Source organism: Notamacropus eugenii, chromosome 2, assembly GCF_028372415.1.
Source record: "Notamacropus eugenii isolate mMacEug1 chromosome 2, mMacEug1.pri_v2, whole genome shotgun sequence".
NCBI lineage: Eukaryota > Metazoa > Chordata > Mammalia > Diprotodontia > Macropodidae > Notamacropus > Notamacropus eugenii.
The window spans coordinates 182,117,538-182,142,909 of record NC_092873.1 but is presented as its reverse complement, the minus strand read 5'-3'; positions in this window follow the sequence as shown (position 1 = coordinate 182,142,909).

Genomic DNA, 25,372 nt, shown 5'->3' with positions numbered 1-25,372 from the left:
TGAACAAAATGGTTTCATTGACTTTTGGTTAAGTGCTGGATAAGGTCAATCCAGAAATGGAGGAATTTGTGAGCAAATTCAGTGAGGTAGGGGAAAACAGAATGTAAACAATAAACATACACCCATATGATTAGAATGCCCAGTCCATAGTGGAAAATACTCTAGGCAAAGGCTGGAAAAGGAGATTATAATAAGTTTATGGAAGGCTTTGAATGCTCAAATAATCTTTATTTTTTTTTAATTTTAACCCATAACCATGAAGTGCCTAAATGTATTTTCAAGAGGGATTGATAGTCTCAGACATGTCATTATAAAGAATATTTTGTCATTAGTATAAGGTATTTATTGGCTAGTAGCAGAATGGATAGTAACAGGGATCCTAATCAATAAATTCCAAACATTTGAGTTCCATGAACATTTAAATATGACAAATGTAGATTTTGTAGTCATTAACCTAGAAATGACGATTGAAACCATGGCGAAAATAGAGTTCAATATGATAGAAGAGGATCAAGGTTAGAATTTGGCAGCTGCACAGCATGTGGGAGGCAGAAGATCCAACTAAGCAATTAAAAAAGATACCTTTAGAGAGGCTGGTGCAGGGAAAAGAAAATTGTACGGAAAATGAAGGAATAATTTTTTTTTTTAAGTTATGAATAGTAAAGAGTATGAAATGTTGAAGAACAATTAAGAAGGATTGCAGTCTGTTGTACCTGACAAGAGGTCATGTATGGACTAGAAGAAAACATTTTCTAATTATGATTGTGAACATCAATGGAGCAGGGCCCTAAAAGAGATATGCATATTAAGGGCCCAGGTGGAAAGATTAACTCTGTGAAAAAAAAAAAAAAAGACCATGTCATTCTCTGGAAATATAGGGAAGAAAAGCTAAGGGGAGATACAGAGAGTTTTCAAAGATGATATAAATCTGAGACGATGGCCTCAGTATTTTCAGTAATGAAGGAGGCAAGCCTATCTGCTGGCCGTGATGGAGCTGGGCAGAATTTGGGGACTTGAAGATAGAGGAGAAAGTTAGGAACACCTTTGGAGAAAATTTGATAGCAAGCACATAAAAGGACTGTGCAGTGGCAGCTGGGGTCCAATAAAGATTAAATAGTGCGTAACGGCCACCCTCAACAAGGCTTTGCAATTTCCTCCATCAGAGCTTAAATGGGTCCCGAGTTCTCTGAGAACATTTTGCAAAAGTGTAACCAAGGGCAGAGTAGGGAGATAGGAATCGTTTAGGTTACTTTCAGGAATGTTTTGACTTTTTCTTTGTCATCATTTCATTTGTAGTCCAAAATCTTCCATAACCATTCTTCAGTCTCCCAGGATCAAGACTACCAGAAGGTATGAATTCAGAATATCCTCTTTACTTGAATTAATGATTCAGGGAACTCTGGATAGAGGGTAGAAAAACTTTCTAATAAGGCAGATAGGCATTTTCTCTCCAGCTTATAATCTTAGAGACATACCAATGCCACTGAGATATTAAATGCTTCTTGGCAAGGGCCACATAGTCAGTGTATTTTGGAGTCAGAATATGAGGTCAGGTTTTCCTGATTTTCAGATAGGCCTTTTACCTATTCTACCTTATTTCCTGTCTGAAATTAATCTCACTTGACCTCTTTGCCTATTTGGGCTTTCCTACCTCCCAGCCAGGATAGCTAGGTTTCAGAAAGATCCATCATAAATACAATGAGATAGGTAATTAACAAGCAGCTATCATCTATACTGCTATGTCCTCTAATACCTAGTGTCCAGACTCTATCTGAACTCCATGTTCTGTCCCCTACTCAGTGCTATCATTGAATTACTTCTGAAACCTGAGATCTGTGGTCTTGCCATCTATTCTACCTTGCACTCTTAATACTTCTTAATCTTTTCATCTGTCTTGCAGCTGAACTTTTTTCATGCATTGTTTCTCTCAGTTAGAGGGGGAACTCCTTAAAAACAGGAATTCTCGTGTTTTTTTGCATTTGTATACTAAGCATTAATGTATGTAACACTATGTAGCGCTAAGTACAATTCTTGACATACATTGAATGCTTAATAAGTACTGTTTCATTCATTCATCTATTTGTTAAGGAATAACTAGAAAGCTTTCTAGTTATTTTAAACTGGCCAGATGGTAGACATGATTCCATTTTATTTAATGACATTTTTTCTCTTCTCAATTCCATAGGAAAGTAAGTCTTATTTCTGGGTATAAAGTAGATGTCTTAAAAAACTTATTTGAATTTTAATTCCAAGGTATCTACTATATTCATTTTATTAATGCAAGTTACAGGAGACAGAATTGTCCCACCCTGTATTACACTATGAAGATTTTGCTAAATCTTTTTCCTAAACATAAACTTTCTGTAGTTAAAATTTTTTAAACCAAAACACAGGGTAAAAATTAATATAAACTTTACATATTTATCTTTCTACAGCTAGTTAAACATGAAATAATATAATTAGCTTAGGTATTCTCAAGAATGACTAAACATTTTCCCAACAGAAATAAAAATCACTTCATACCGTTAGCCATCCATTCATCTAGATTATGGTGAAATTCAGGCAAACCTCCCAAATATCATTAGCCTTAAACAACCCAAAGAACACACATACATTTGCTTAGTGAACTGTGAATTAAGTTGCTTATTTTGTGCTTTCCTAGGGTGCATTGGGGAGACAGCATATGATGACAAAAGTGGCTTTCTGTCCCTGGAAATTCTGATCAGTAAAATGAATTTTATCTTCTGGTCTGTTCTGTGGAACTAGCCTCACCCTATTACTTCATTTAACTTTTCTTGATGTAAAATATATGTGATTGCAAAGGAATCAATTGTTGAAATATTGTTATCAATTTTTATTTAAAAAAACATGTTTATGGAACCAAGATTAGGAAATCCTGATTATATCATGTGCTCTCCCTACAATCCATACCTCATATAGGGAAATTTTTTTCCAAAAATTCTTTCTTTTAGGTACCCAACTTGTTCCCAACCATATGAATATGTACCCTGGTAGGTGAAAAACTCTCCCTGGTGAGGGTCAGACTTCAGATGTATATGGAAGTTTCCAGTGGTTCCTTATTACCTTGATGATCAAATAAAAAAGTTATTGTTTGGCATTTAACGCTCTTCCCAAATTGGACTCACAAGCTTCCCAGTCTTTCTAACTTCGTTCAATTTCATTTGAATTGTTTTTGTTGTTGTTCAGTTATTTTAGTCATGTTCAGTTCTTTGTGACTCTATTTGAGGTTTCCTTAGCAAAAAATACTGGAGTGGTTTGCCATTTTTCTCTTCCAGCTCTTTTCACAGATGAGGAACCTCATGAGGAAAAAGGTTGAAGTATCTTCCCCAGCATCACACAGTTTGTAAGTGTCTGAGGCCAGATTTGAATTCATGAAGATGAGTCTTCCTGACTTCAGGACTCCATTCACTGTATTGTAGTAAGGGTTTATTTTTTGCTTCACACATGTAATACTTGATTTTGTATGTCTCTGGCTCATACCTGTAAGATTCTCTATATTCATCTTTGAAGACTGAAATCATCTGATTCCTAAAGACTTAGCTCAAACACCACTTTTTCTTCAGACATTTTCTTTTTTCTTTTAACCCATACCCACATCAGGTTTCTTTTCTGAGTTCACCTTTCTTCTACTCTGCATAGACAAATACATATGCATGTGTAAATATATTTGTATCTTGTGTATCCATTCATTTGCAGGTCATCACCTATATTAAAACATACACTTTGAGGGTAGGGGGTGGAGCCAAGATGGCCGAGTAGAAACATGCATATACTCTAGCACTTCCTCCACAGCCTACAAAATACCTGTAAAAAATGACTCTCAACAAATTCTAGAGCAGCAGAAGCCACAGAACGACAGAGTAAAAGAGATTTCCAGCCAAAAGTAACCTGGAAGGCCAACAGTAAAGGTCTATCCCATGGGAGGCTGAGTGAAGCAGAGCCCAACCCTGGCTGCAGGACATCTGGAGGAACAGGACCTGAACAGACCTGCAGTGCAGAATCTCCAGCAGGAAGGGTCCCAGATCCCTAAACCCACAAGCACCAAAGGAAGCTCCAAAGGTCAGTGTGGGAGGACTTTCCTAGCTGGGTGAGAGGGGACTAGGGTCCCCCCAGCTCTGACCCCAGGTGGCAGCATAAGCCATAGAGGGAGCAGCAGCAGCAGGCAGCAGGCAGCTACAGTGGCCATGGAAGCAGCCTGGGTCCATTCTCCAAGCAGCTCAGCTTAAAGCCTCTGAAGGAATTGAGCAGGGTTTCTGAACCTCAGCCCTCAGTGGTGGCCCTGCCTCCACCTAAAGCGCCTGGGGGAATTGAGTAGATAATCTGAATCTCAGCCCTGAGCATGGTTCCATGGGGAGAAGGAGCACTAGGACCCTCCTCTTGACAGAGGATTCAGAAATCAAGTAACTGGCTGGGAAAATGCCCCCAAAAGGGGAAAAATAACACCATAGAAGGTTACTTTCTTGGTGAACAAGTATCTCCTTCCATCCTTTTGAATGAGGAAGAACAATGCATACTGTCAGAGAAAGTCAAGGCTTCTGCCTCCAGTACCACCAAAATGAATATGAAATGGACTCAGGGCATAGAAGAGCTTGAAAAGCAAGTCAGCAACTTGCTAAAGGAGAATCCAAAAAATGCTGAGGAAAATAACACCTTTTAAAATAGGCTAACTCCATTGGAAAAAGAGGTCCAAAAAGCCAATGAGGAGAAAAAGGCTTTAAAAAGCAGAATTACCAAATGGAAAAGGAGGTTCAAAAGTTCACTGAAAAAAATAGTTTTTACAAAGGAGAGTGGAGTTCAGGGAAGCTAATGACTATACAATAAACCAAAGTTACAAAACAAAACCAAAAGACTGAAAAAATAGAAGATAATGTGAACTATCTCATTGGAAAAACTACTGACCTGGAAAATACATCGAGGAGAGACAATTTAAAAATTATGGGACTATCTGAAAGCCATGATCAGAAAAAGAGCCTAGACATTATCTCTTATGAAATTTTCAAGGAAAACTGCCCTGATATTCTAGAACCAGAGGGCAAAATAAATATTGAAAGAATCCACCAATCACCTCCTGAAAGAGACCCCAAAAGAGAAACTCCTAGGAATATTGTGACTAAATTTCAGAGTTCCCAAGTCAAGGAGAAAATATCAAAAGCAACTAGAAAGAAATAATTTGAGTATTGTGGAAATACAATCAGGGTAACACAGGATCTAGCAGCTTCAACATTAAGCGATCAAAGGGCTTGGAACAGGATATTCCAGAAGTCAAAGGAACGGGGACTAAAACCAAGAATCACCTACCCAGCAAAACTGAGTATAATACTTCAAGGGAAAAAATGGTCATTCACTGATATAGAAGACTTTCAAGCATTCATGATGAAAAGACCAAAACTGAATAGAAAATTTGACTTTCAAACACAAGAATGAAGAGAAGCATGAAAAGGTAAACAAAAAAGAGAAATCATAAGGGACTTTCTAAAGTTGAACTATTTACATTCCTATATGGAAAGACAATATTTTTAACTCTTGAGACTTTTCTTAGTATTTGGATAGGTGGAAGGATAATACACACACACACACACACACACACACACACACACACACACATAAACAGACAGTACAGGTTGAGTTGAATCACAAGAGATGGTATCTATAAAAATTAAAATAAAATGAAGGGGTGAGAGAAGAAGGGAGGAGAAAGGGAGAAATGGAATGGGGCAGACTATCACTCATAAAAGAGATAAGAAAAATCTTTTTCTATGGAGGAGAAAATGGAAGAGGTGAGAAGGGAAAAATGAAGTTTACTCCCTTCACATATGGCTTAAGGAGAGAATAAGTTGCTCATTAAAATTGGTATGAAAATCTACCTTACACTGCAGGAAAGTAGGGGAGAAAGGGACAAGTGTGGTGAGGGGGATGATAGAAGGGAGGGCAAATGGGAGAAGGGAGTAACTAGAAGTAAACACATTCGGGAAAGGACAAGGTCAAATGAGAAAATAGAAAAAAAATTGGGGACAGCATAGGATGGAGGGAAATATAGTTAGTCTTACATGACATGGCTACTATCAAAGTCTTTTACAAAATGACACATATATAGCCTGTATTGAACTACTTGCCTTCTCAGTGGGGATGGATGCGGAGGGAGGGAGGGAGAGAAGTTGGAATTCAAAGTATTAGAAACGAATGTTGAGAATTGTTATTGCATATAACTGGGAAATAAGAAATACAGGTAATGAGGTATAGAAATTTATCTTTCCCTACAAGAAAAGAGAGAAGATGAGGATAATGAAAGGGTGGAGTGTGATAGAAGGGAGGGCACATTGAAGGAAGGAGTAATCAGAATTCAAGGTGTTATGTGGTGAGGGAGAGATGGGAAGAAAATATGGAACTCAAAATTTTGTGGAAATGAATGTTGAAATCTAACAATAAATAAATAAATAAAACTATTAAAAAATAAAATAGAACTAGAAATTATAGATAGCTTATCTTAATTGGAGGAGAGAGTTTCCCTGCACTGACAAAATCAGAGTTCTTTGACTTATTTTATAACTACCTACAAATATTATTAAAAAAAATTCAACATTAAAGTGTTTTTTCAAAAAAAAAAAGTTGGAAAGAATATAAGAACCTGTTAAGTTTATTGATAAATTGCAAATATAAAATATCAATACATTTATTAAGTACAACAACTTTTCAATATAAAAAAACATACACTTATTGAGGATCAAAATTGTTTTGGTGTTTTGAACTTTATTTTTATTTATCTACTAGACCTGACATTTAGCACTAGGCCCAGAACATAGTTAGTGCTTAACAAATGCTTCTTGATTAAATGAAGTCTGTTTTTCAGAGTACAAACTGTTTCACCATTTGTCTTTTAACCCAACCATCTTTTAGACAATGTGCTTTACAGTAACCACTTAATAAATATTCTTAATTGAAAAGAACTGGAAAATTAGAGAGGAAGGGTAAGGGTATCCAAAAAAGGAACAAAAAGAAAGATTAAATTGTGTTCTCAAGAGACATCAAGAGACTGGTTTCTTAACACAACAGGTGCAGAAATTCCATTTTGTGGGATATTGAGACATAAGAGATCAGCTCAGTCTTAAGAAAAAGAAGTCACAAATAAAGAATAAGAGGATGCACAGAAAAGGATAAGAGGGCAAAAATTATTGAGTTCATCCACTTGGGGCATTATGTTTTTTCTCAACCTACTGTAAGGATATGTGAGGGGTCCTTTTACTTTCTGGTCCCAGTCAGTCTTGTCTCTCAATCCCTTTCCTCCTCAAATTGATAACTTACAGCTTAAATACAGGGGTTCAAACATTGTTATCCAGGAAGCCTTGGTGCATTAGAAGAGGTTTAACTCATGTGCTGTCATTGGGAATTCATCACATATATTACTGTCCAAGTCCCTTTCCTAGCCAAGAACTCTCCCATTATTCTAAGCATAGAATATGGTCCCAGAGCTTTTGTGATTTCTATCTATGTGCATATACATATGCATATAGAAAATATATGCATATATAATGTGTGTATTGTGTATTAAATGTATGTGTGTATATATTATATATACACATATATATGTATATATATATATATATATATAAATTATGTTTATAAACAGGAGACAGCATGTGCTAAACAAGTCAAGGCACCATTAACACTTTGACTACCATCTCCCCTCATACTCTGATGATGAGAGTCAAGGACCCTGACCCCAAGAACCTTTGGAATAGTGCCAGCCATCATCATGCTGGGAAGCAATGCCCGTGGAGAGGCAACCTGATAGCTACTCTTGCAGGTGTTATAAACACTTCTATATCGAAAGACCCAGAAAATTCAATCCAATAAATATGTATAAACATGTGTATATGTATATGTATACACAAATTTACATGCACATACATATGTGATATATTTTACTTCTCCATCCATCCTGACCTAGGGTAGTACAGAAAGAATGGGAATTAGAATAATGCAAATGTCCTCAAGATATACCTTTTGTGACAAGGTTCATTGAAACATTGAGAATATCCAAAGCAAAATAATTCTGAATGGAATACTATGAAACCCATCACTTGGATGATCAGATATTAGCACTGTGCTAAGTGACTTAGTGGACAGATAGATCATTGAGTTTGGAGTCAGGAATTCCTGAATTCAAATTTAGCCCCAGACACTTTTGGACTTCATGACCATGAGCAAGTCATTTAACATGTCTTTGCCTCTGTTTTCTCATAAGTAAAAAGAGGATAATAATTGTGCCTAACCTTCCACGATAGTTGAAAGAATAAAATAATATACTATTTAAGAAATACTTTGCAAAACTTAAAGCATCACATAATTACTAATATTAAATGAGTAGTTTATTACTTTTCTCTTCATATTGACCTTCTATATAGCAAGCCAGAATCAGTCATATAGACAGAGATGTCCCCTTTGTGTGTGATGGCAATAGCACCCTCAGCTTGGTGGTATTCAACATATACTGTAGGTAAGCTTGAGTCACTTTGCATTGTACCAATTGTGGTATAATGGTTCTGTAAAGCATGAATATGAAGAGAAAAAATGAACAAGACAGTTGACAGCTATACTGTATCTGAGATAGAGCAGTATTTTGTATGAATATAGGACAGAAATATAACAAAATTATTTGCAAATAGAACAAAACAGTTAGAGTGGCAAGATATTTAACACTAAAATTATTATTCCATTATTACTTTTGAATTTATTGGCATCAGACTAGAAGAGACAGACTATAGATATAGGTACTATAGATAGACTTGCAGAAATCAATTTTAATCTAACAAACACAGAATAGGGCTAAAACTAAATAAGCAAAACCATCTGGATCTATGTGAAATGTGTGACTTTTTAACAAATGGTCTCCTGGAGGGATAGGTAGGTGGTGGTGGTGGTGATCAGTTCAGGGAAGGAAATCTGCTCTCTTGGAAAGTGTTCCCATCTATAAGGGAACTATGCTCCAGAGTGGGTGACAGGTCTAAGATAAAATCAAATAAAATAGATACTCATGGGTGTCAGCTTTGTATACAATAAAGGTCAAAACAGGTCTGGTGGTTTCCTGATGGAATCTTTTGATCTATATCCTTTATAGAACTTCATATACATGTAAACACATGACCAGAGTAATAGCTATCAGAACTTCCTGATTGCCACATAGTTTTTTCAAGAGACCACTGTGCCTGGTTATGGGACTAAAATGACACAAGTATATCACCACCTTCTGACCCTCCATGGGCATATACATAGTCAAGAGTTGTAATAGTAATTGAAATGGAAAGATCTTTCCCAATCATTAATAGCCCATGTGACCTGCTTCAGTCACATAGAAGCCTGAGTCACATGACTTTAAGTCATATAGAATAGGAAGAGGTAGAACTAAAGCAACACTGAGAGAAAATTTGGTCAGAGCAGTCAGAACTGAAGGAGAGAGAGAAAACAGGCACCTGGGTAGTGTGAGTGAAAGGCTTGTTTGTGGTTTTGTTTAAGGGAACTGGTTTGCGGGAAGCTTAACAGAGGGAAGACTTGGGACTGGTGTTGCCCTGTGCATTGTTATTGTGTATAGATTTCTTTGTTACTATGATGAATTTTACTTTCTGGTATCTGAATAAATGTTTTGGTTCTGTCTTCCATGTGGAGACTCTGTTGTATTTTACAATTCAGAATTGTGCTGGCATATTCATGCCCACCAAGAATTCTGTTGGTACTACAAGAGGTCATCTAACAAGTTTGTTAGGTACTGGTCTCGTTTGGCAATACGTATCATTCCTAAGTGAGGTGCCAGTGTGTTGGCAATGGTTTAGACGTAGTATTTTTATTTAGAGTTAAAGATCTCACTCTTTTCCTCAAGCATGCTTCAGAACTTCCCTGACTGATGCTTTCTATCAGATTCTAATGGCTACTACTCTGCTATTCTCTTGGTTCTAAGATACCATAATGTTTTCATTTCTGAGCTAAGGTCTCATTTACCTGGTTCCTTTAAAACAACACAAATAGGTATATTGAAAGAGTATCATTACTGAAAAGTATTGGGAAAAAAAGAAGTAATAACAACTTAAGGGAAAGCATTTATTACATTTATATTAGCACGGAGTATTGTTCTAATATGAAAACTGCAAAAATGGATAAATTACACAAGCCTAACGACTATCCCTTCCCCTTGGCCATTTCATGTGTTCAAAAGCAGCCTTTTGGTTTTGGTGGATCTTTGTTGTGTTCCTTTAAGATAGATTTTTGATTGGTCAGAAACAACAACCACTAACAAACAAAACTGAAAAATGCATAATTATAATAAGTGGTTTTAGCTTCTGAGAAAATTTGAGAAAATGTGACCTTAGTCACTAAAGAGGAGGATGTGAATTGACATAATATATAACATCTACTGTCAAAAACAATAGATATTTTGTTCAAACTGAAGTGCTTGGTTTTTTTTTTCTTTTTAAGTTTAATACAAGAAACAACTTGCAGATCAGGTGTGAGGGGAGGGATATGTTCATAAAAGTGAAATGGAAAACAAAAACTATTAATAAAAATAAGCTTTTGAAAAATATCTTGTCTAACAAACTTACAAGATTTCTTAACCCTTCTAAGACAAATTTATCCAATTTAGTTTCGAGTATGAGGTTCTACAACCTGAGAAAACTATCCTCTTCAAATTCCATCCTTTTCAATGTGGAAATAAGGCTTTTAAAAAAAATCCTGGGCTTCTGATTTATATGAAAGTTAGCGTGACTTTCCTTACCTTTGACCAAGAAAGCAAGATTTCCTTTTAGAAGTACTAATGAATTGAATTAGTATCATAGATTTACAACTGGAAGGACTGTCTACAATTTAATGTCTTAAATTTTACAGATAAAGAAACGGTGAGATCCTGGAGAACAGGAACTATCATACTAGTTTCTTTGAAGGAGAGGATGGACAGAGATTTTAATCTCAACAAAATTTATAAAACTGAAAGGGAAAGTAAGGGGGACAAATAGAAAAAACTAGGAAAAATGAACAAACAAGCAAAACTTCAAAACAAGGGAAAAGGAATAAACAATGGGGAATGAGGACTTAAGAATGAGGGGGAGGAAAACCAGTGGGAATAGGATGACCTTAAAATAGATTAAGCTAAAAATAACTGAAGAGACTTAGAACTTTATTTATGGAGAAAAAAAATACTAGCTTTGAAAAAAAAGCCATATTTGAAGCAATAGAGGAAAATATAAAGATAATTCTCACAACTGTAAACATAAATGGATTAAACTATCCACTATTTTTTTAAATCAACAAATTTAACAAGAGAACAACCCTCCAAAATTGCTGCTTATGTGATATAAAGTTTTTTAAGAAGAATAAAAATGAGGAGTTAGATAAAATCCATTATGAATCAAATGAAAGCAAAAAGTAGGTGGGTCAATAATGCTATGACAAAGAAAAAAATAAGAAAACTTCAACAGATACAAAGGTATAAACAAGAAAAATGAGGAAATAAACTACAGAAAACAAGGCAGTAGTCATGCTAAACTCATATTCTCGAAATATCTTCATCACATTCATATAAATTCACATCTAAATGTATAAATGATGCATTAATTGAGATACAAGAAAGCATAGAGAGTAAAATAATAGTGTCAGGAGCTTTAATTTCCCTTTCTTAGCTTTGGATAATTTACAAAATAATGCACAAAAAGATATAGATCTGAAATTGCTGGAGAAATTCAAGGTAAAATACTTATTTTATGGTTTAGTCATTTTGTTAAATTATCTCTGACTATTCATGATCCCTTTGGAGTTTTCTTGGCAAAGACAGTAGAGTGGTTTGCAACCTTCAGCTTATTTTACAGAAAAAGAATCTTTCTGACTCCAGGCCCAGCACTGGGACTGCTAAAAATGCTAATTTCTAAGCACTAAATCTGTCTATTTATGATACATGGGAGAATTCCATGAAACTGCTAAAACCCATACTTGACAAATTATTCTAAAAAAATAACTATTAAGGAAATCATCTTACAAGATTCCTTTTTATGAGGCAAATAAAATTCTAATACCCAAACTAAAGAAAGATAAAGCATAGGAGAATGATAGACCAGTATCTTTAATAGATATCAATTTTAAAAATTTAAGTAAAATTCTTTCAAACAAGCTAAAGTGATTAATCTAAGAAATGATTCATCAAGACTGTGAGACATAGGTCATGGATTCACAGATGCAAGAATGCTTTGACATTAAGAAAACAATCAATATAAATAATCATGTTAAAAAAAAAAGTCATTGGCCAAGTAATTCATTCAGTAATGTGGAAAACGTATTTGAGCAAGGATAACACATATTTAAATGAAAAATCATGCAACATTTTGGCATAGTAGGACTTTTTATAACATTAAAATTACCAGTCTGAAATTTAAACAAACATTTCAATGGCAAGCAAAGTAGGATCTTTTGCTGTTTGAGTTTTAGCTAATCAGATGCCTTTGATTGAGTCTTGCCTTTGAGTCAATCAAGACTGAATAGAAACAGTATGCGCACACGCACACACACACACACACACACACACACATATATATTTATATATATATATATATATATATATATATATATATATATATATATATATATATATATATATATATATACATATATATATATATATATATATTTATATATATACTGTAAAGGGAGCAGTCAGAAGCAGAGCTGAGAGAGAAGCAACCATGAGTGGGCTAATGTAACAGCTAGGATCCCGGCATACACAGGAGGGCCTGCTATACACGTTCTTAGATTTGCTTTTCTAAAAGAAAGGTAACTTTTAGGGGGGTCAACAATCTACTTTAATCAAGCACACATATCATTCACTTAGTTCAGGGGGACAAGTCAGCACCTTGGACTTCAGAGAAAACATAAACAGAAAAATAAACACCAAGAGACAGGGCTTTCAACTGTATGACCATAAGCAATACATGCATCACAGATCAAGAGACAGATCCAACTGCCTGACCAATATATATATGTATATATATATATATATATATATATATATATATATATATATATATATATATATGTATATATATATATATATATATATATATATAACTAAATAGATATAGATACACACAAATATATATACATATGTGTGTATGTGTGTGAATATATACATACACATACATACATATATACATATATATATATATATACATATCCTGTATGTTAGTCTGTGCTGATTTCTCAGACAGAAGTCCTGCACGTTGGTCTGTGTTAATTTCTCAGACAAAAGGCCCCTCTCTATTGGTGTTTATGAGTAGATTGAGATAATGGTGCTGGTAAGTTCATAAATATCTTTATAGCCCGGTTAAACTTTATTTTCTTTCAAACAGAGAAGAATTTGGAGTGGAACAGTCTGCATGAGTTGAGACAAGGACCAGAAGCAAAGAGCTGCCTGTATGTTAACTCAGGCAAGAACTGGGAGGGGTTGGCCCATGGAGGAAGAGCCCACAGAGGAAGAGTCATGGGGTTTGAATGTCAGTCCTGAGTCTAGATGAGAGAAGACTTTACTTGGACACTGTGGATTGATTAAGAAAATTGCTCTTACAGTGTGGAAGGTGTGATATTTTGAAAGAAGATATTACTTGGACATTTGGTATTGATTAAGGATGTTGCCATGAATGTTATGCTTTACTTTATTGAACAACGTTTAGTTTATTGCTGAATAAATAGAGAGTTCTTTATACTATGTGATTAGACCCTTGAAATAATTCATAGCAGCAGTCCTCAACTGTGGTGCCTTGATTGGCATTACAGCATCTCATGCACTTGTCCAATAAATACATGACTAAAGCAAGGACAGGGCACCTAGCTGACATAGAGGATAGAGTGTTAGGCTTGAAATCAGGAAAATTCATTTTGATGAGTTCAAATCTGGCCTCAGATACTTATATCTATGTGACCCTGGGTAAGTCCTTATTTCTCTTACTTTATTTGTCTGAATTTTCCATATGTAAAATGAACTGGAGTAAGAAGTGGTAAAGTGCTCCAGCATCTTTCCCAAGAAAACCCAAAATGGGGTCATGAAGAGTGAGACATGACTGAAACGACTTCTGAACAAAAATAAAGATGCCCATACTCTCTACTGTGATGTGATTCTGAAAATGCTTGCAATATAAAAAGTGAATAATGGCACAATATATAAAACAATCAGTTACATAAAGATAAATAACAAGGAAATAAATCTCTATTTGCTGATTATTTGATGGATTGCTTTGAAATCCCTAGGGAATCAGAAAAGATATTAATCAACATAATATCTTCAGTGAAGTTCTGGTCTGCAAAATAAATCTTTAAAAAGTTAACTACAATCAATATTAAAAATCTTAAAATATCAAGATGCAATAAAAAAGTGAATTCCATTTCCAAATAACTATAATATGAATAAACTATTTAGAGACAAAACTACAAAAGAATACAAAAGATTCATAGGTTTGATTACAAAATAATCCTTGATGAAATGAAGAAAAACTTGTATAGCTACAGTAATATTTATTGCTTATGGCTGGGATGTGCAAAATAAAAAATAGGATGTCATCAAATTTATTTTACACTTTAAATGTATTTTATTGTGGGGTGGGATATATTTGACAAATGACAAAGATGAAATAGATTAATTTTAATAGTCAGTAAGTGTGGATTTTCATGAGTTATGAAGGCTGTGAATATGTAAAACATTTCATATAATGAGAATTACTTTAAAATTAAAAAAGAAAAGATCAAGGACTTCAAAAACAAGAGATTTGTGCAAAAAATTATCTTGGTTGTGTGCATAACTGAAATATTTACAAAGCTACAAAATTATCCAATTTTTTAAAAATTCTGCTTCATGATAATATTACTAAATTATTATGAGAAGAAAATTAAGAATGATGAGTAGAATTTGCATTAGATAATGGCTTGGCTTGCCATGATGCAAGAAATGGAACAATTTATATGGTACAGGGTGAATTTCTTGTGTATGTCTGTGTGTGTGTGTGTGTGTGTGTGTGTATGTATGTGATTATTAAGTTGTGTCACAGGAACAAAATCAAGCCATATGGGAATCACATAATATTGCTGCATCATTTCTCTTTTTTATTTCTCTTTTATTTATTTTCGGTATTCTGCTATCACTACCATGTAAATTAGATTTTTTTCCCTCACTGCCCCTCTTTCCTCCCATTCTTCCCCCCACTCTCTGAGACACATACATTCCTATTATATATATTTTAAACATATTAATGTTGTATAGAAGAGTTAAAATGACTGGGAGAAATCATACAACAAACCAAAGAGTAATACAAAAGCAAATGATCTGCTACATTCTGCAATTGAATTCCATAGTTCTTTCTCTGAATGAGGAAGGTATTTTGCCTTAAAAGACCATTGGGAATTTTTTAAGTGATTGCATTGCAATGAAGTTCTAATCCACCAGACAAAATCCTGACACAATGTGGTTGTTGCTGTGTAAAAGTTCCCCTGGTTCTGCTCCTTTTGCTCAGCATCAGATCATATAAGTATTTCCAGGCCTCTCTAAAGTCTTCCTGTTCATCATTTCTTATAGTGCAATGGTATTCCACTACGTTCATATACCGTAATTTATTCAGCGATTCCCAATTGATGCATATCCCCTTGATGTCCAGTTTTGAGGTATCACAAAGAGTGCTGATATAAATAGTTTTGTATATGTGAAACCCTTTCCCATTTTTATGATCTCTTGAGGATACAGTCTTAGAATTGGTATTGCTGGGTCAAAAGGTATGCACATTTTTGTAGCCTTTTGGGCATACATCAAAATTGCTCTCCAGAATGTTTGCATCAGCTCACAGCTCCACCAATAGTAAATTAATGTTCCAACTCTCACACATCTTCTCCAACTTTTATCATCTTCCTGTTTTGTTATGTTACCCAATCTGATAGGTGTGATTGGTATCTAAGAGTTGTTTAGATTTGCACTTCTCTAAACAATAGTAATTTGGAGCATTTTTTTTATATGACTATAGATAGCTTTAATTTGTTCCTCTCAAAACTGGCTATTCATAACCTTTGACGATTTATCAACTGGGGAATGACTTGTATTCTTGTACTTTTGAATCAGTTCTCCACATATTGTAGAAATGAAGCCTTTATCACAGACACTAGTTGTGAAAATTATTTCCCAGGTTTCTCTCCTAATCTTGGTTGCATTGGGTTTAGTTGTGCAAAACTTATCTAGTTTCATGTAAGCAAAATTATTCATTTTACACTTCATTATGCTTTCCATCTTTTCTTCAGGAGAAGTTATTCCCTTTTCCATAAATCTGACAAATACGCTATTCCTAGCTCCACTAGTTTGTTAATAGTGTCAATCTTTATACCTAGAACATGTATCCATTTGGACTTTATTCTTGTGTACGGTGTCAGACACTGGTCTATGTCCAGTTTCCACCACACTGTTATCCAACTTTCTCTGCATTTTTTTTTTAATTTTCATATAATTTATTGAGACCTTTTTACCTTTACATCACAGTCCCTTCCCATTTAATTCTTTTTTTTTAATTTTTTTATTTTGTAATGTTTAACAATCACTGCCATACAATTGCGATTTTATCCCTCCCCACCTACTCCCCACTACCCCCCTCCCTCCCCACGACTGCATACAATTCTGTATAGATTCTACATATACTTTCCTATTGAGTATATTTTCACTATAGTCATGCTATGTAGTAAGACTAAGATAAATGAAAGAAATCGTATAACAAATCAGAATATGATACACAAACACATACACATACACAAACATGATCTGCTACAATATGTGAGTGACTTCCATATTTCTCTCTCTGAGTGTGGCAGGCATTTTGCCTTGAGATCCTCCATTGGGATTTTTTTTTTTTTTTTTTTTGGTAAGAAGTTCTTGTGTTATTACAAAAATCTAAGTCTACCAGAAAAAACTCTCACACACTGTGGTTGTTGCTGTGCATAAAGTTCTCCTGGTTCTGCTCCTTTCACTCAGCATCAGGTCATATAAGTCCTTCCAGGCCTCTCTGAAGTCTTCTTGTTCATCATGTCTTATGGCACAATAGTACTCCATTACATTCATATACCATAATTTATTCAGCCATTCCCCAATTGATGGACATCCCCTTGACTTCCAGTTTTTGGCAACTACATAGAGTGCTGCTATAAATATTTTTGTACATGTGGGACCCTTTCCCATTTTTATGATCTCTTGGGGATATAGTCCTAGTAGCGATATTGCTGGGTCAAAGGGTATGCACATTTTTGTAGCCCTTTGGGCATAGTTCCAAATTGCTCTCCAGAATGGTTGGATGCGCTCGCAGCTCCACCAACAATGAATTAGTGTTCCAACTTTCCCACATCCTCTCCAGCATTTATCATTTTCTTGTTCTGTCATGTTTGCCAATCTTATAGGTGTGATGGGGTACCTCAGAGTTGTTTTGATTTGCATCTCTCTAACCAATAGTGATTTAGAGCATTTTTTCATATGATTATAGATAGCTTTAATTTCTTCCTCTGAAAATTGCCTGTTCATATCCTTTGACCATTTATCAATTGGGGAATGACTTGTATGATTATACATTTGGATCAGTTCTCTATATATTCTAGAAATGAGGCCTTTATCCCCGAGCTTAGCTGTAAAAATTCTTTCCCAATTTACTACATCCCTCCGGATTTTGGTTGCATTGGGTTTGGTTGTGCAAAACCTTCTCAGTTTAATGTAATCAAAGTTATCCATTTTGCATTTCATAATGCATTCTATCTCTCCTTTAGTAAAGAATTCTTCCCTTCTCCATAGATCTGATAAATACACTATTCCTTGCTTCTCCAGTTTATTCATGGTATCAATCTTTATACCTAAATCATGTACCCATTTGGACTTTATTCTTGTGTACGGTGTCAGGTATGGGTCTATGCCTAATTTCCGCCACACTGTTATCCAGTTTTCCCAGCAATTTTTGTCAAACAATGAGTTCTTCTCCCAGAAGCTGGGGTCCTTGGGTTTATCAAACAGAAGGTTGCTATATTCCTTGCCTACTGCATCTTGAGTGCCAAGTCTATTCCACTTGTCTACCTCTCTGTTTCTTAGCCAATACCAAGTGGTTTTGATAATTGCTGCTTTATAGTACAGTTTGAGGTCTGGTAGCGCTAGGCCACCTTTCCAAGCATTTCTTTTCATTAGTCCCTTTGATATTCTGGACCTTTTGTTTTTCCAAATGAATTTTGATATTATTTTGTCCAGCTCTAGAAAGTAATTGTCTGATAGTTTAATTGGTATGGCACTAAACAAGTATATTAATTTGGGTAGAATTGTCATTTTTATTATATTAGCACGGCCTACCCATGAGCAACTAATGTTTTTCCACTTACTTAAATCTGACTTTATTTGTGCAAAAAGTGTCTTGTAATTGTGTTCATATAATCCCTGGGTTTGTTTTGGCAGGTAGACTCCTAAGTATTTTATACTCTCTACCCTAACTTTAAATGGGATTTCTCTTTCTATCTCTTGCTGTTGGACTCTTTCTCTGCATTTTTTGTCAAACAACAAGTTCTTATTCCAGAAGATGGGGTCCTAGAATTTATCAAAGAGTAGATTGCTATATCCATTGCCTAGTATGTCTTGAGTACCTAGTGTATTCCACTGGTCTACATTACTGTTCCTTAGCCAATACCAAGTGGTTTTGATAATTGCTGCTTCATATTAAAATCTGAGATCTGGTAGAGTTAGGCCACCTTCCCTAGTATTATTTTTCATTAGTTCCCTTGACGTTCTGGACCTTTATTCTTCTAGATGAATTTTTTTTTCACATTTAAATTTATTTATTTAACTTTTAACATTCATTTTCACAAAATTTCAGGTTCCAAATTTCTCCCCATTTGTCCCCTCCTCCCACCCCAAAACACCAGGCATTCTAATTGCCCCTATCACCAATCTGCCCTCTCTTCTATCGTCCCTCCCTTCCCTTGTCCCCATCTTCTCTTTTGTCCTGTAGGGTTAGATAACTTTCTATACCTCATTACCTGTATTTCTTATTTCCTAGTAGCAAGAACAGTACTCGACAGTTGTTGCTAAAACTTTGAGTTTCAACTTCTCTTCATCCCTCCCTCCCCATCCATTCCCTTTGGAAGGCAAGCAATTCAATATAGGCCATATCTATGTACTTTTGCAAATGACTTCCATAATAGTCATGTTGTGTAAGACTAACTATATTTCCTCCATCCTAACCTGCCCCCCATTGCTTCTATTCTCTCTTTTGATCCTGTCCCTCCCCAAGAGTGTTGACTTCAGATTGCTCCCTCCTCCCATTGCCCTCCCTTCCATCATCCTCCCCACCCTGCTTATCCCCTTATTCCCCACTTTCCTGTACTGTAAGATAGGTTTTCATACCAAACTGAGTGTGCATTTTATTCCTTCCTTTAGTCAAATGTGATGAGAGTAAACTTCATGTTTTTCTCTCACCTCCCCTCTTTTTTCCCTCCACTAAAAAGTCTTTTTCTTGCCTCTTTTATGAGAGATAATTTGCCCCATTCCATTTCTCCCTTTCTCCTCACAATATGTTTCTCTCTCACTGTTGAATTTCATTTTTTAAAGATATGGTCCCATCCTATTCAATTCACTCTGTGCTCTGTGTGTGTGTGTGTGTGTGTGTGTGTGTGCGCACGGGTGTGTGTGTGTAATCCCACTAACTACCCAGATTCTGAAAAGTTTCAAGAGTTACAAATATCGTCTTTCCATGTAGGAATGTAAAGAGTTCAACTTTAGTAAGTCCCTTATGACTTCTCTTTGCTGTTTACCTTTTCATGCTTCTCTTCATTCTTGTGTTTGAAAGTCAAATTTTCTTTTCAGCTCTGGTCTTTTCATCAAGAATGTTGAAAGTCCTTGATTTCGTTGAAAGACTATTTTCCCCCTGAAGTATTATCCTCAGTTTTGCTGGGTAGGTGATTCTTGGTTTTCATCCTACTTTCTTTGACTTCTGGAATATTATATTCCATGCCCTTCTATCCCTTAATGTAGAAGCTGCTAGATCTTGTGTTATCCTGATTGTATTTCCACAATACTTCAATTGTTTCTCTCTAGCTGCTTGCAATATTTTCTCCTTGACCAGGAAACTCTAGAATTTGACCACAATGTTCCTAAGAGTTTCTGTTTTTGGATCTCTTTCAGGCAGTGATTGGTGGATTCCTTGAATACTTATTTTGTCCTCTGGTTCTAGAATATCAGGGCAGTTTTCCTTGATAATTTCATGAAAGATGATGTTTTGATCATGGCTTTCAGGTAGTCCCATAATTTTTAAATTATCTCTCCTGGGTCTATTTTCCAGCTCAGTTGTTTTTGCAATGAGATATTTCACATTATCTTCCATTTTTTCGTTCTTTTGGTTTTGTTTTGTGATTTCTTGGTATCTCATAAAGTCATTAGCCTCCATATGTTCCATTCTAATTTTGAAAGAACTATTTTCTTCAGTGAGCTTTTGAACCTCCTTTTCCATTTGGCTAATTCTGCTTTTTAAGGCATTCTTCTCCTCATTGGCTTTTTGAACCTCTTTTGCCAATTGATTTAGCCTATTTTTCAAGGTGTTATTGTCTTCAGCATTTTTTGGGTCTCCTTTAGCAAGCTGTTGACCTTCTTTTCTTGCATCTCTCTCATTTCTCTTCCCAGTTTTTCATCCAACTCTCTAACTTGATTTTCAAAATCCTTTTTGATCTCTTCTATGGCCTGAGGCCATTGAATATTTATTTTGGATGTTTGTAATACAGAAGCCTTGACTTCTATGTCTTTCCCTGATGGTAAGCATTGTTCTTCCTCATCTTAAAGGATGGGAGGAGATATCTGTTCACCAAGAAAGTAATCTTCTATGGTCTTTTTTTTTTTCCGTTTTCTGGGCATTTTCCCAGCTAGTTACTTGACTTCTGAGTTTCCTTTCCACACCTACCTCGCCTCCACTTCTGCCTAGCTAGTGCTTAGGGTCTGATATTCAAGTGCTGCTTCCCAGTCTCAGCACTTTCAGCAGGGGCGGGGCTGCTATTCAGTGTGAGACTAAGTTCAGGTGCTCAGGTGGGGGCAGGGCTGCCACAGGAGGCTCAGTTCCCTCAGGTTATTTATGTGGAAACCTTCAACAATGGATCTGAGCTCCTGCCTGCTTTGGGACACCCTGTCTGCTGCTGCCTCTGCTGCTGCTTCCTGAGGAGGCCTGAGTTATGGAGACACCCTGCTCCCCTCTCAGCAAGCTGAAAAGACTCTCTCACTGACCTTTGATGCCTGTGGGTGGAGGGACCTGCATGACTGCTGGAAATTCTGGCCCTGAAGCCTGCTTGGGTCTGTTCCTCTCGGTGCTGCATGGCCAAGGCAGGGCTAGGCTCTGCTCTGGGTCAGGTGTGAGACGGGCCTTTTGTGTTAGTTTTTCAGGTCTCTCTGGAACAGAAATCTCCTCTACTCCATTGTTCTCTGGCTTCTGCTGCTCCAGAATTTGTTGGAGTTCTTCTTTACAGGTATTTTATGGGCTGTGGGTTAGGAGCTAGCATATATGTATCTCTCTACTCCAACATCTTGGCCTTCTTGGCTCCTACCCCCTTTGAGATGAATTTTGATATTATTTTTTCCAGCTCTAGAAAATAATTGTCTGATAGGTTGATTGGTATGGCACTAAATCAGTAAATTAAGTTAAGTAGAATTGTAATTTTTATTATATTGGCTATCCTTATCCACAAACAACTGATGTTTTTCCACTTACTTAAATCTGACTTTAGTTGTGTGAAAAGTGTCTTGCAATTGTGTTCATATAATCCTTGTGTTTGTTTTGGTAGGTAGACTCCCAAATATTTTGTGCTGTCTACCTTGGCTTTAAATGGAATTTCTCTTTCTATCTCTTGTTGTTGACCTTTGTTAGTAATAGATAGAAATGTAGAAGATCTGTGTGAATTTATTTTGCAACCTGCAACTTTGCCAATGTTGTTTATTATTTCAAGTAGTTTTTTACTTCAATCTCTGGAATTCTCTAAGTATATCATCATATCATCTGCAAAGAGAAATAACTTAGTTTCTTCTTTGCCTACTCTGATTCCTTCAATTTCTTTATCTTCTCTAATTTCTACAGCTAACATTTCTAGTACCATATTGAATAATATTGGTGATCATGGACATACTTGTTTCCCTCCTGATCTTATTTGAAATGCATCTAGCTTATTTCCATTTCATATTATTTTCGCTGAAGGTTTTAGGTAGATGCTGCTTATTGTTTTATGGAAAGTTCCATTGATTTCTATACTCTCCAGTGTTTTTAATAGGAATGGGTGTTGTATTTTGTCAAAAGATTTTACTGCATCTACCGAGATAATCATGTGGTTTCTGTTAGTTTTTGTTGTTGATGTGATCAATAACACTAATAGTTTTCCTAATATTGAACCAGCCCTACATTCTGGGTATGAATAGTTCCTCATCAAAATGTATTATTCCTGTGATAAGTTGCTGTATTCTTTTTGCTAAAATCTTATTAAAATTTTTTGCACCTATATTCATTAGAAAAACTGAGCTATAATATTCTTTCTCTCTTTTGACTCTTCCTGGTTTAGGTATCAAAACCATATTTGTGTCATAAAAAGAATTTTGGAAGACTCCTTCTTCCCCAGTTTTCCCAAATAGTGTATATAGTATTGGAATTAATTGTTATTTAAATGTTTTATGGAATTGACTTGTAAATCTATTTTGCTCAAGAGATTTTTTCCTAGGGAGTTCATTGCTGACTTGTTCAATTTCTTTTTCTGAGATGGGGTTATTTAAGTATTCAACTCTCTCTTCTTTTAGTCTGGGCCATGTGTATCTTTGAAAATAATCCTCCGTCTCATTTAGTTTGTAGAATTTATGGGCATACAGTTGGGGAAAGTAATTTCTTAATATTGTTTTACTTTCCTCCTCATTGGAGGTGAGTTCATCTTTTTCATTTTTGATATTGATAATTTGCTTTTCTGCTTTCTTTTATTTTTAATCAAAATGACCAAAGGTTTATCAATTATATTGTTTTTTTCATAAAACCAACTCTTAGTTTTATTTATTACTACAATATTTCTCTTAATTTGAATATTATTAATCTCTCCATTGGTTTTCCATATTTATTATTTGGTATTTACTTGAGGATTTTCAATTTGTTCTTTTTCTGACTTTTCAGCTGTATGTCCAATTTATTGATCTCCTCTTTCTCTATTTTATTTATGTAGGCATTCAAAGATATAAATCTTCCCCTAAGACCTGCTTTTGCAGTATCCCATAAGATTTGGTAGGTTGTCTCATTGTTATCATTCTTTTGAATGAAGTTGTTAATTGTGTCTATGATTTGTTGTTTAATACACTCCTTTTTTAGCATTAAATTCTTAATTTCCAATTAATTTTTAGTCTATCCTTCCTTGGATTTTTATTATATGTGATTTTTATTGCACTATGATCTTAGAAGGATGCATTGACTATCTCTTCCTTTCTGCAGATTGTGAGGTTTTTATGCTGTAGTGGTATATGTGCCATGTATTGCTGAGAGAAAGGTATACTTATTTCTTTTACCATTCAATATTCTCCAGAGATCTATCATATCGACTTATTCAGAGTTCTATTCAGCTCCTTAACTTCTTTCTTGTTTATTTTAAGATAATATTTATCAAGTTCAGGGAGGGGGGTGTTGAGGTACCCCACTAATATAGTTTTGTTCTCTATTTCTTCTTGTAACTCCTTTAATTTCTCCTCTAAGAATTTGGATGCTATATCACTTGGAGCATATATGTTTAATAATGATATTACTTCATTTTCTATGGTGCCTTTTAGCAGTATATACTTTTCCTCCTTATTCTTTTTGATTAGACCTATTTCTGTTTTTGGTTTGAAATTGGGATTATTACCCCTGCTTTTCTTACATCACCTGAAATACAATATATTCTGCTGCAAGTTTTTACCTTTACCCTGTGTGTTTCCCACAGTTTTAAATGTATTTCTTGTAAACAACCTATTGTAGGATTATGGCTTTTCACCCATTCTGCTATCCATGTCTGTTTTATGGGAGAGTTCATCCCATTCATATTTTCAGTTATGATTACTATGTGTCTTTCCCTCCAACTTCTTTCTCACCATTTGTACTTTTAGTGCTTCCTTCTCCCTTCTTCTCCACAATAGAGTTTAATTTTTGACCACCACCTCCCACAGTCTTCCTTTCCTTCTTTCAGCTCCACTCCCTTCTATTCCCCTTTACCCTTATTACTTGTTCGATCCCTTTTAGCCTCCGCTCCCCTTTCCTTCCCCCTTCCCCTGCAACTCCCTATAGAACTAGTTATATTTATATGCTTAATTAAGTTTGTTGTTTCCTCTTTAAACTAAATCAGATGAGAGTAACTCTCAAACAATGCTCTTCTCCTTCCCCTCTTTCCCTCTCCTGTATTATAATTTTGTACTTGTTCCTGTGTTGCAATGTGTCATTTTCTGCTTCCTCCTTTTCACATCTCCTGTTACAATCCCTTCATATGCTCAAATCATATTTTTATCATCCTATAATTTACTACATACCCATTCCCTCTATCTATATGTATCCTTTTTATATTTCATAATAGATATACAATTCTCAACATTAACAAGTATCATTTTCCCTGATAGAGAGGCAAATAGTTTGCCCAAATTGAGTAACAAGTTTTTCTTTTCCCTTGTTTAACTTTCTGTGCCTCTCTTGAGACCTAGGATTGAAGATCGAGTTTTCTACTGAGTTCTGGCCTTTTTATCAGCAAGGTCTGGAAATCCCTTATTTCATTTGATGTCCACCTCCTTGCCTGAAATATTATGCTGAATTTTGCTAAATAATTAATCCTTGGTTGTAGTCCCAGTCCCCTTACCTTACAGAATATCATATTTCATTTCCTTCAATCTTTTAATGTAGAAGCTGCAAGGTCTTGTGTGATCCTGACTGTAGGTTCTAGAAATTTGAATGATTTCTTTCTAGTTGCCTGTAGTATTTTCTCCTTTTCTTGATAGTTCTGGAATTTGGTAACAATGTTCTGTGGTGTTTTCAATTTGAGATCCCTTTTGGGAGGTGAACAGTCAATTCTTTCTATGACAATTTTGCCCTCTCAATTTAGCTCTTCTGGGTAGTTTTCCTTGATGATTTCTTGGAAGATATTGTCCAGGATTGTTTTTTCATCATGACTTTCTAGGAGGCCAATAATTCTTAAATTTTCTCTCCTGGATCTATTTTCCTGGTCAGTTGTTTTTCCATTTAGGTATTTTATATTTTCTTCTAAATTTTCATTGTTTAGATTTTGTTTGATTGATTCTTGATGTCCCATAGAGTCATTAGCT